This window comes from Phasianus colchicus, chromosome 1, assembly GCF_987193195.1.
Source record: "Phasianus colchicus chromosome 1, bPhaCol1.hap1.1, whole genome shotgun sequence".
NCBI classification, from domain to species: Eukaryota; Metazoa; Chordata; class Aves; order Galliformes; family Phasianidae; genus Phasianus; species Phasianus colchicus.
In genome coordinates, this window is record NC_143436.1 from 103,956,527 (window position 1) to 103,968,538 (window position 12,012).

Consider the following 12,012-nt stretch of genomic DNA (forward strand, 5'->3'; position numbering starts at 1 on the left):
ATTGAATATCAATCTAGAAACCCTGTTATCAGTTTCATGTGGGCAGAACATTCTGTATGCATGAGGCCAAATTATTATGATCCACAGATGACATAATTAGGCTTTTTTGCCTCTACAGTAGGTTACTTGGCATAAGAATATTTCTAAGAATATTCATGAAAGCAAGTTTAATTATGGAAGTTATAACATGTTCTATAGTTTCTGGCATGCTTTAGTGTCTGAATTAAAACCCACCATGTCATTAAGACTGCTTTAGTATAAAAAGTTAAAGATGCTTTGAAGGGCTTAGCTGAATTACAAGCAGAAAAACAAGACTGAGAATGCACATGGATCACAGAATTCTAGAGGTTGGAAGGGATCTCTAGAGAACAGAGTCCAACTCTAGAGAACAGAGTCCATCTACCTGCTAAAGCAGGTTTCCAACAGCATATCGCACATGAAGACGTACAGATCAGTTTGAATATCTTCAGAGAAGGGCATTACACCACCTCTTTGGGCAGCCTACTCCAAAGCATCAATCTCACAGTAAAGTTTTTCTTGTGATAGTGTGGAACTTCCTGTGTTCCAGTTTCTTACCAGTGCCCCTTGTTCTATCGCTGCACACCACAGAAAATAGTCCAACACATAAACTTGATCCCCACACCTTATATATTTATGAAGCTATGAGATCATCTCTCAGACATTTCCTCTTCTGGTGGAACAGTCCCTCAGTCTTTCCTCTTAAGCAAGATGCTCCAGACTGTTTTTGCTTCAGCAGCACACATACTAAAATTGGAACAATACAGGGAAGATTAGTGTGCCCCGTGCACAAGGATGACATGAAATTTGTGAAGCATTCCATATTTTCCTTCTACTGGAGAAGCTGGCAGTCTGTGTCTTGGACAGATATACTCTTTGCTGAGTAAAGAACTGTCTGGAGGGCAGGGTAGAGAGAGCAATGATGAGCAGAGTTAGATACAGCTATGACTGGTCATGAGTGGTGCTCCCCAGAGGTTGGTACTGGGATCTGTCCAATGCAATATATGTATTGATGACCTGGAAAAGAGGATTGAGTGCACCCTCAGTTGGCACAAAGCTGGGAGGAAATGTTAACCTGCCTGAACATAGGAAGGCCCTTCAGAGGAATCTGGACAGGCTGAACAGCATAGCTGGGCTAAGGCCAATGGGATGAAATCCAACAAGACCAAGTGTCAGGTCCTGTACTTTGGCCACAGCAACCCCAGGCACCACTACAGGCTTGGGTTAGAGTGACTGGAAGACTGTGTAGCAGAAACAGACCTGGGGGTGTCGGTCAACTCTTGGCTGATCATGAGCCAGCAGTATGCCCAGGTAGCCAAGAAGGCCAACGGCATTCTGGCTTTTATGAGAAATAGAATAGCCAGCAAGAGCAAGGAAATTATCATCCCTCTGTACTTACCACTGGCAAAGTTGCACCTTGAGTACTGCATTCAGTTTTGGGTCCCTCACTATAAAAAGACATTGAGGCCCTGAAACATGTTCAGAGAAGGGCAACAGAGCTGGTGAGGGGTCTGGAGCACAAATCTCATGAGGAGCAGCTGAGGGAATTGGGATTATTTGGTCTGGAGAAGAGGAGGTTTAGAGGAGACCTTACTGCTCTCAAAAGTTACATGAAAGGAGATTGTGGGGAGGTGGAGGTTGGCCTCTTCTCCTGCATAACTAGAGATAGGATGACAGGTTTGCAGCAGGGGAGGTTTAGGTTGGATATAAGGAAAATTTTCTCCTCTGAAAGAGCAGTCAGATGCTGCCCAGGGAGGTGGTTGAATCACTGTCTCTGGAGGTAACATTTAGATGAAACACAGTCAGAATTTATATGTGGTACCAAGGGGCATGTTTTAATGGGGAAATACTGTTGGTGGGTGGACAGTTGGACTAGATGATCTTGGAAGTAATTTCCAACCTTGGTGATTCTATGATTCTAACCATCTTTGTGGCCCTTGGCTGGACTCTTGCTAGAAGTTCCCTGTTTCTCTTTAACTGAGGATCCCAGAACTGGACAAAATACTCCAGGGCTGAGTAGAGGAGTAGAGGAGGATCACTTTCTTCAACCTGCTCGCTGTGTTGTTTTTAATGCACCCCAGGGTACCACTTACCTTTTGGGCCACAAGGACACATGGCTGGCTCATGGCCAACCTGTGGTCCACCAGAACATCCAAGTCTTTTTCTGCAGAGTTCCTCTTCAGCAGGTCAGCCCCTAATCTGTACTGATGCATGGGGTTATTCCTCCCCATGTGTAGGACTTCAAATTTGCCCTTGTTAAACCACATCAGGTTCCTCTCTGCCCAGCAAGGTGAGGAAGCTTTTGTGTCAACTACAGACAAAACTGACTTAAGTTAAGGAAAATTAATTTTATTTATTGTCAATTAAAATATTCAAGTAGACAGGAAGAAGGAAACCATATAAAAACATCATCTGTCCTCCCCCTTTCCTTGGTTTATCTTCATTCCATTATTCCAGACTGGAATGAAGTGTAGGTGGGTATCATGGAGGACAGAGTTACAATAAGTTAGAAGTGGCTTCTCTGTTTCTTCTTCCTCCTCACACTATTTCATTGCTTCAGTATAGGCTCCTGTAAGAGATTATTATTTTTATGCCATTGCTTCAAAGTTTGCTAATGAATTAGTCCTAACAAGTTCTTGACCCGGGTTGAGAAATCCTTTGCCTGGAAAACACATATGGACAAGCCCTGGGCAAGGGTTGTGAAATCCTTTGCTGAGGGACACAGATGGACAAGGCCAGGGGCAATGAGATAGAGAGATAAGCTGCAGATTAATGGCTGGGAAGCAGTTTTTTGTGGGCTTATCTCCAGGAAGATGGCTATTTGAGGTGCTGCACATGACTTTTACCAGGAATGCCATGCTGGTAGAAGAAGGATAAAAAGGGGACCTACAATCATGAGGTTTAGGGTTTCTGACAACAGATTCCTTGTGAAGAAAAAGAGGGTTTTTCTGACATGAGAAGCCTCACGTTCTGCCTCTCTTCCTCCTGGACCTACTCTGTCGCAGCACCCTCTTGCTACCTAAGGCCAGCCATGCTGCTGCTGCTTGCCCCTGAAAGGTTTCTGACAACATATTCCTCACAATGCGATGCCTGCATGCTGAAGAAGAAGAACAAAGGTGTCTGTCATCAGAAGCCTCACGAACTGATGCCTGCATGCTGTCAGACTCTCTCCTGGGCCCACTACCTGAGACCTGCTGCTTCCTTCCGGACTTACTCTGTGGCTTCTTCCTGCTACCTGCTTGCTGCCCAAGGCCGACCATGATGCTGTTGCTCTCCCCCTACACTTTTGCCTCGGACCATCGGAACAGTGTGCAACAGGACCACTGCTGAATCCTGGTGGTGACTATCCCCGCTTTACAATTCTTGCTTCTTTCCTACCTTTTCTATTACTCCCCTTCCCCATTACCCTAATTCATAATAGTCGCCGTCCTCCCCTTCCCCATCTCCCTGATTAAGATTTGTAATAAACTGGTTGGACCAACATTTGAACCATTGTTTCTTAATCTCACGCAGGATATACACATATCAAAGAACCTCCTCTCCTTTCTATAAATTGGAGTGAGACAGCTCCCCACAGCTCCTTCAGGGCTTATTCAGGCTTATTCACCTGCTCTGGTATGTGTCCTCCATTCACTATGGTGCTCATCCCCTCCCGTTTCTCTCTGATCATGTTCCATTTATTGTTCTCCCCTGTTTTTGTCCTTCCTTCTCCTTTCTCTGTGCAGTAGTTTCTGCCCTTCCCTCCCCTGGCTTTCCCCAGCCCTCTACGGTGGCTGTTGGGCCCAACCCTAAGCTGACCCATGGAGCCAGCTGGAACCATTGTCTCGTACAATGGGGCAACACCAGCCTTGTCTCATGCTGCCACCCCACAGCCCCCTGACTCTCCATAAACAAGAGTAAAAATAGTATGCGTCTGTCTACTCTTTTTTGGCATACGTATCTATACAGATAATGTCTCTTCTTCCTATATACAAAGGGAATACAGAAGAGAAAATTTGAATGAGCATAAATGCACACACTAGGAGACATCTCATTCTACAGAAGTGCATACACAGAAAAATTTAGTACTTGGAAACATGATCATGAAAAAGACAGATGTATATTCATTGAACTTGTTCCATTTCATAGCTCAGTCATTGACATCTGTGAACGAAACTGACAAGATTTTACATCTTTATAGTCTAATGCTGTATTCTACATATTTGTATACTATGGCAGTTTCCACGCTGTGGCAGAAAAGGTTCCAGTTCCTTGTCAAACCCATATCTCTAGTAAAGGTTTATTTTGTATATAAACAAAGTGTGGAATTAAGAGTTCTGTTGAAAGAGATCACTTCAGATGATTACCTCTATAAATTCTTTTTTTCACAGAACATATTTCATTCTACTCAAAGTCAGAACAAAGCTAAAATGTCCTACCAAAATGTCTCACTGGTATTTTGCACTTTATGAACTGTCAGTATGATATAATATAAAATCAGAAACACATATATAACTATATCACAACCCACTGGAATGGAAAATCTGCAGAGAAAGCACTGGAAAGAAATTAGAGAGAATGACATAAAATATAAAATTGAATGAAAGATGTTACTGGTAATCTGTGCTGCTGATGAAAACCTATTTTCAATCCAACTAACTTTTCCCCTTTCTCTAAAATGAAAAGAAAGATCATTGTAGATAATTTCCCACCCCCACAGCCCACTGCTGGACAAAAAGAAATGTCATTAGACAGGGTGCTTAAGGTCTCGTGGAAGTCAAAGATCTCACACTGCTCTGACAGCACAGGGCTAGAAGGCTGCCCCTCTCACCCCTCATGGCCCAAGGGTTTACCACCCGGCGAGGAGACTTAAAAGCCATCTGCTGGAGTACTAGCTCTCTTCAGGCTCTTTAATAGGGGGTTGGGCTTGGGACAGCTAAATGTATTGGCAAAGTGTTACCATTCCTTTTCTAGGAGATGGCTCTAGCTCATATACTTCATATGCTACTTTAACTCTGCCAAGCCCCAAGGTCACCCTAACACTGGCCTTATAATCTGTGAGCCGTAACTAACTCCTCTGCAGTCTTGCTCTACTGCACTCAACAGACATCAGGTGAAGTAAAAAATCTGTCCCCACATTTAGGAAGCATAATCTTCATGTCATTAAGTAGAAGGATCTCCTGAAATACGATAACATTTTCATTCTTATGACATACTTAAACATACTCCCTTACAATCCCCTGAAATAAGAGTTCATATAGTTTCCTTTCCAACAAAATATTCCCCCTCCTTCCCCTCCCCCCCCCACTCTTCCAACTGCATCATCTTGTAGGGTTTTTTATATCCCAATAGACAGATAGAAATAATACTAATTCTTTCTGTTGGTAGCAGACTATATAACTCTAGACTATAAAACAATATACATGCTCATTTGTTTTCAAACTTCATTTTCTCCTAGCCATACTTATTCCCATGGAAAAGAATATAAAGCCAGACTGAATGAGCTTACAAGATAAGCAAATATGGATGACATTTGGCCATGTCACAGCCATTATGTTGATCAAAACCCAGATTAATTCCATGATATCGTTCTGCAATGACATGCCACCAGCCTCGAATTCCAGCTGAGTACAGATTACCAAATAAGGGCAGGACAGGAGAGGTACTGGGGCAGGACACATTCTAGAGATTTCAAGATGAAAGAAATTTTGAAATAGATTGATCGAATAGGGGAAAAAAAAGAAAAAAAAAAAAAAAAAAAAAGAAGAAGAAAAATGGAAAAATGTAACAGCTGCTGGAGGCTTAAGCAATTTTTAAGTTTTGAGGATATTTCCATACTTCCTTTTGTTCCTCAGGAAAAAAAAATCAAATTATTGTTGATGCTTGATTTCATTCACTGAACAATTTGAAGTTTTTAATACTTTGCTATGTCATCTGCTATCTACTTTCAGAGCAAGTAAACATATCTGTAAATGCAATTCAGGAGCATGATCATTTGTGAATTAAAACATTCTGAAGAGTAACAACACATTATACAGTCTACTGATAGATACTATTCCATGCTGTCCATAAAAAAAAATAGCCATCTAAAGCAACTTGCCCTTCTGGTTGCATTATATTATTAATATGGCACACAAATAAGAAAAATTCTAAAGCATAAGTTTTAGTTTTGTTTCTAAAATCAAGGATAGGTCTTTTTTAAGCTCTTGTGACATAAAGGAAACAAACACTTGTTATATCTCCAAATGTCAAAGTGGTTTGGGTGGACTCACTTCAAAAAATAACATCTAGAAGTTTCCTGCAGTGCACAGTTTTCATCCATTAACTAACCTAACCTAACCTAAACACAGTTTTCCCTGGAGGAACCACTGTCTGAATCAAAGTAAAGAAACTGAAAATGCTTCATGTGGTTTCTTTGTCATGGCCATTCCTTAAAATTTTTTGTACATTTTTTTCACTAGTATTGGAAAATAGCAATGCCCTTCAGGGTACTCATGGATCCAGCTACAATAGTGGTTGTCTTTAAAGTCTGGATCTGCATCACAAGACTTCTTGACTCCATTAAGAACCAGTATAGAAGTTGGAAAACCTCAGTAAACATTAGTTGAACACTTGAGTTTTGCAATCATAAGGACTTTTTATTTTCTGAGGCAATCAGCACCACTGGAGGTATGTTCTGCATCAGAGTGGGAAACTGACTGCAGTGGTGGGTCCTGAAAATGGGGAGATCCCAGGGCAAGGAGAAAGCAACCCAGGGCTATTGAGAGCTGCCTGGAGCCTCCAATCCTCACGAGAGCAGATGACATGATGGGGGCAGGGCCAAGAGCAGCAGCAGAACATCCCTAGACAGGATGCAGACAGAAGAGTCACAATTCTTCTGGGCTGATGCCAAAAAAAAAATGCAAAGGATCTTTGTTACTGAGGACTCCTCACTGAGGAGCACTGAGGCACCCATTTGCCACCTGGATAATCTCTCTTGAGAGGTTTGCTACCTGCCAGGGGCCCTCATTCAGGACATCAGGTAGAGGCTACCAGATATGACAAAGCTAGAGGACTATTCTCCACTCCTAGTCTTTCAAGCTGACCAAGAAGGGCAAGAATATATTGGACAGCTTGGTTGGGCTGATCAGCAGAACTTTAATCTAGAATTGATGGGGGAAAGGGATGTACTTCTATGCGACGGAGAGTCAGGGAGCACTGTCACTTTAGGAAGTAGTGGGGGAAAGCATCGGATTTGTCCCAGAGGAATTTGGGATGGGTCCTCCAAGATGATAATGGCCGATAGCCCTGCTGAAGTGCCTCTATATGAATGCACACAGTATGGGAATTAAGGTGGAGGATATAGAAACCATTATGCAATTAGAAAACTACAACCTAATTGCTATCACAGAAAAACAGTGAGTTGAATTGCACAACTGGAATACTGTGATTGATGATGATGAGCTTTTTGGAAGGGGTAGGAAATGTAGGAGAGGTGAAGAAGTTACCCTCTATCTTAAGAAGTGAGTAGATTATAAAGAGCTGCCTCTGAGAAATAGACAAGATCAGGTTGAAAGCTTGTGGTTTAAGATCAGGAACGAGATCAGTAAAGGACATGTGATGGCCGGGGTCTTCTACAGGCTTCCTGATCAAGGGGAGCCTGTTGACAAAGCCTTTTTGCTTCAGCTACAAGATGTGTTGCACTCACAGGCTCTTCCTAATGTGGGATTTCAACTATGCAGATATCTGCTGGGAAAACAGCACAGTGAGCTGCAAGCAATCCAGGAGAGTTCTGGAGTCTGCTGAGGATAAATTTCTAGTCCAGGTATTGATCATACCAACCAGAGGTAGTTACTAAACCTGATTCTCACCAGTGCAGACGAAATCATGGAAGAGGTAAAGATTGGAGGCAGACTGGGATGTAGAAAGCATGTCATGACTGAGTTCATGATCTTGAGGAATATGGGCCTGGAAAAGAGAAGAATCAGGACCCTGAACTTCAGGAGAGTGAACTGCTACCTGGTTAAGGAATTACTGAATGAGATTCTTGGGAAACTATCCTAAGGCACATAAGAGTGAAACAGAGTAGGCAGCTCTTTAAGGATTTGTGAAGAAATTTATATACGTATGTATACATATATATAGTATCATTCTTAAATGACTACTTTCAGGAGTCCCAGTAGTGATTCAGGTACCTTCTCACTTTTTCAGTCAGCTGTCATCTTTTAGCTAAGTATATATTACTTCTTTTTACCTGTGTCTGTTTCTTCTCTTGTCAGGACCTGGCATTTTTATAACCTTTCGGTTATTTCATAATAAAGACACATGCTTTTAACCTTCTAGCATTTCTCTAACTTTTATGGTGCAGTTTTTGATAATCAAATTAACATTTGAGAAGCCTAACTTCAGTTCAATGAATTACATACCTCTTGGCTAAATAAGAAGCTCAGGCTTCTAATTTTCCTCATTCCATTGCAATGTATTTCAGATGGCCAAAGTAGGCCACGCATGATAGTCAATTTGGATATTCCTACCAGTGCAGAAATTCAAATACCAATAGGGATAAATGCATTGGAAAAAAAAAAAAAAAATCAATTTTATCTTTCAGTACAAAAAGCATTTTTCTGAGTATTACTAATTTTGAGAGAAATTCACAGCATTGAAGAAACAACACTGTTCGTCCAGATCTCAATCCAGCAAATTATGAAAATACTTCAGTATGATTTTTGATCATTTAATGTCAAATTTAGAACTTTTTTGTGTAATTCTTAGTAATAACATGGATTTTTATTATTCATTTCTAAGATAGTAAATTGCTATTTTTTTCTTAATTCAGCACCCATATTCTAGTTTTCACTCTTTTTCTTTATTCTGTAGCATTTCAGATGACAACGATATTGAAAAGTCTTTTTTAAAGCTCTCACACATACTCATGCTATTGTAATTTAAATATCAAAGTCATATTGTATTACTGATTTTAGTTCTGTTTCTGTGTGGACTTCTGCTGAATATCAGGGGTACAATACGGAGCATGAGTGAATAGTCATCTCATTAGAAACTTTCATTTAGTATGTATCGCTGACTTATTTTACTTCATATCTTTTCACACCTTACAGTAGGACATTTTGCATCATTGGCAGATTCAAAATAAGAAAGGTAGTCTGTAGTGTTTGTGATACCTAGTGAAATTGTTGGTAATATATTCTCATAAATCTCTACACTAGTTCATGCTATTTAGAGTAGTTGTAACATGGAGGTGATTACTACGAATGACATTGTCATTTTTCTGCTCCATTGTGATACTTAACAATCTAAATAGAGAGGCAGAAAAATTACAGATTTGTGAACTTGACATTTTGACTTACAACTCTAAAGCCAAGAACTAATTTTCTGAAGCTCAGTGACATTTTATTTCATCTTAAACAGCCAGTTTTCCTTTTTTTTTTTTTTTTTTTTCCCAGAAGACTTCTTAATTTCACAGGTAGAACAATTGCTTGATTTATTTTTTGAAGAGTGGGTGAATTCATCACTGAAGCAGGCTATATAGAAAGTCAGTTTCTGCTGAAATCAGTGATAATTCTATACAAACTATGAGGGAAGCAGGTGGGGATTTAAAAGTCTGATTAATCTTTACCCCATGTTGTTCAGGAGTAATGTCATGGAAAAAAAAAAAAAAAAAAAAAAGAAAGAAAGAAAGAAAGAAAGAAAGAAAGAAAGAAAGAAAGAAAGAAAGAAAGAAAGAAAGAAAGAAAGAAAGAAAGAAAGAAAGAAAGAAAGAAAGAAAGAAAGAAAGAAAGAAAAAAAAGAAGGAAACAAAAACCAAACATTGTGTACTATATTCTTTTATTCTCCTACATACATGTGAACAAAGAACTGAACAAGCCTGGAGAGGAGGTTTAGACAATATATCCTCTGACAAGAATCTTTTGTCTGTGGAAGGAATTTGTGGAAATTAGTGTGTGATGAAGGTCATGAGGTTAGAGAATGTCTTCCTTCCTCTACCAACTCAAGAGTCAAACTGGAGGAAAAAAAAAAAATGCAAGTAGCTGAAAGTTGCTCACTAAGCGTGGTCAAGAACACTCTTTTCACAGCTGTAGAAATTCTTGAAATCACATTTAATCTCTGTTTGTTTTATGACAGTTGTGCACTGGCTTCAATTACTAAGAACTCTATTTTAAAATCTGCCTGAAAAGGGTAAAATCTTTATATCTTCTGAGGCTTCTTAGCATTCTTGTAACATAAAATAGCTCTGAAGTGAAGCATGATCACCTATTTCAGGATTTTCCAGATTGATATAGTGTAAGAATACTTTGTTTTCTGGCTCAAAGCTTGCTTCCTGAGGTATTTCTTGTGATAAGACTCTGATTGATTTATTGAGGAGGCAAGTGACGGATGCTACCATATGACAATCAACATCACTTTGTGGACATTTGAAAGCACCTTCCTTCAGAGCTGTTTGCTTCTGGAAGAGAGTACTCAGGAGTGTTTACTGGTGGAAAATCTGACCTATGACTAAACAACTCCAGCTTGGTATGGGAAAACTGGGGAATTGTACCATCGTGTCCTGTGAAAAACAGGATGCAAGTGGGCATCCCTGCTCCCTCTTATCTGCTGGCAAGGTCCGGAAGACGGGAACAAAGGATTTTCTGCTCAGATTCCAGAGCCAGAAGCTGCCGCTCCAAAGAGAGCTGACTCAACCACTTTGGACTTATAAATAAGTTGGTACTACCATTGAAAAGTCATCATCATCATCAACAGGACAGCAATGCCCAATGACCCACCACTACTGAAGATCAATGACTGAACTATGAACCACACTGGATCCATGGTGTGGGAGACCTCCCTCTCTCCCTCTTGCTTCCTATAAAGACTTTTCTATTGCCCTCTATCTTTTCTATTGCCCTCCTTCCCTTCCCCATTACCCTAATTCATAATAGTCGCCGTCCTCCCCTTCCCCATCTCCCTGATTAAGATTTGTAATAAACTGGTTGGACCAACATTTGAACCGTTCTTAATCTCACGCCGGGTATACAGGTATCAAAAAACCCTTTCTCCCTCATATAAATTGGAGCGAGATATATAGAAATCTCCAAATGCTGTCAAACTTACAGCTGCAGTGCCAGTACTCTGTTCTCAGAACTATGTCATCCTTACAGAAATGACCCATGGTCTCAACTGAGTGATTAATATTTCTGGTCAATGGGTGAATGTTTCTGCAAGATTTTTCCAGTCGTGTTTTGAATTTGCAGATGATGAACATTATGATCTGCCATCATTACATTTGTGTAGGAGATGTTATCAGAAACATCAGTGCAGCTTCACTGTTTTTATATGATTTCATGTTGTGAGAGCCCTAATTCTGCTGTTATGAGTAATGGCTCTCAGTGCTCAATGAGCATACTAATCCATATTTATATTATTTAAGACCTTTGAAAAACATTTTGTCTCAAGGAACACTTATCATAGACCAAAAGAGGAGGAAAAAATGAAAGAATAGATCTTTCCATTATTGAACTTTGTGACAATATCTTCTGTACAAATTCTCAACATGCACATCCCTCCGGTGCATTTACACTATTGCTGTAACTAAACCGCCCATTTGGAGATATCTTGGCAGTAACTGATTTATTGCTTGTAGAAACAGGCAATACTTTACAAGACTTTACTAAATATTAATATGAAATGTGACAAACAACAAAAAAAGGAGTACTTGTCTTTCTGGACAGGTTAACACAAAGCTTAGCCAAAGCTAATTTAGTTTCAGAAACTCAGTATGGGGCTGGTATGGGAGGTGATCCCAGTGTGAATTTATAACATGTTAGGAAAAAGTTACTGTGAACATAAAGCAGATTTATATGACAAGCAGCAAAACAGTATTGTGAAAGAAATTTTTAAGGCCACAATATCATGCTTTAGTTGTTTATATACATAATTTGCTTTGAAAATAATGTTTCTTATTTCTTTCAATGGAAACTACAACAAGAAGCACAATAAACAGAGCCACAGAATCACAGAATCACCAAGGTTGGAAAATAC

The 12,012-nt window shown here is 40.0% G+C and overlaps 1 non-coding gene across 1 annotated transcript; it reads left to right on the top strand.

The window, feature by feature from the left end:
- Positions 1-745: 745 nt before the first annotated feature.
- Positions 746-847, top strand: LOC116242134 (U6 spliceosomal RNA). The gene has a single exon (XR_004169672.2). It is a non-coding gene; the product is annotated as a U6 spliceosomal RNA (small nuclear RNA).
- The last annotated feature ends 11,165 nt before the right edge of the window (positions 848-12,012 follow it).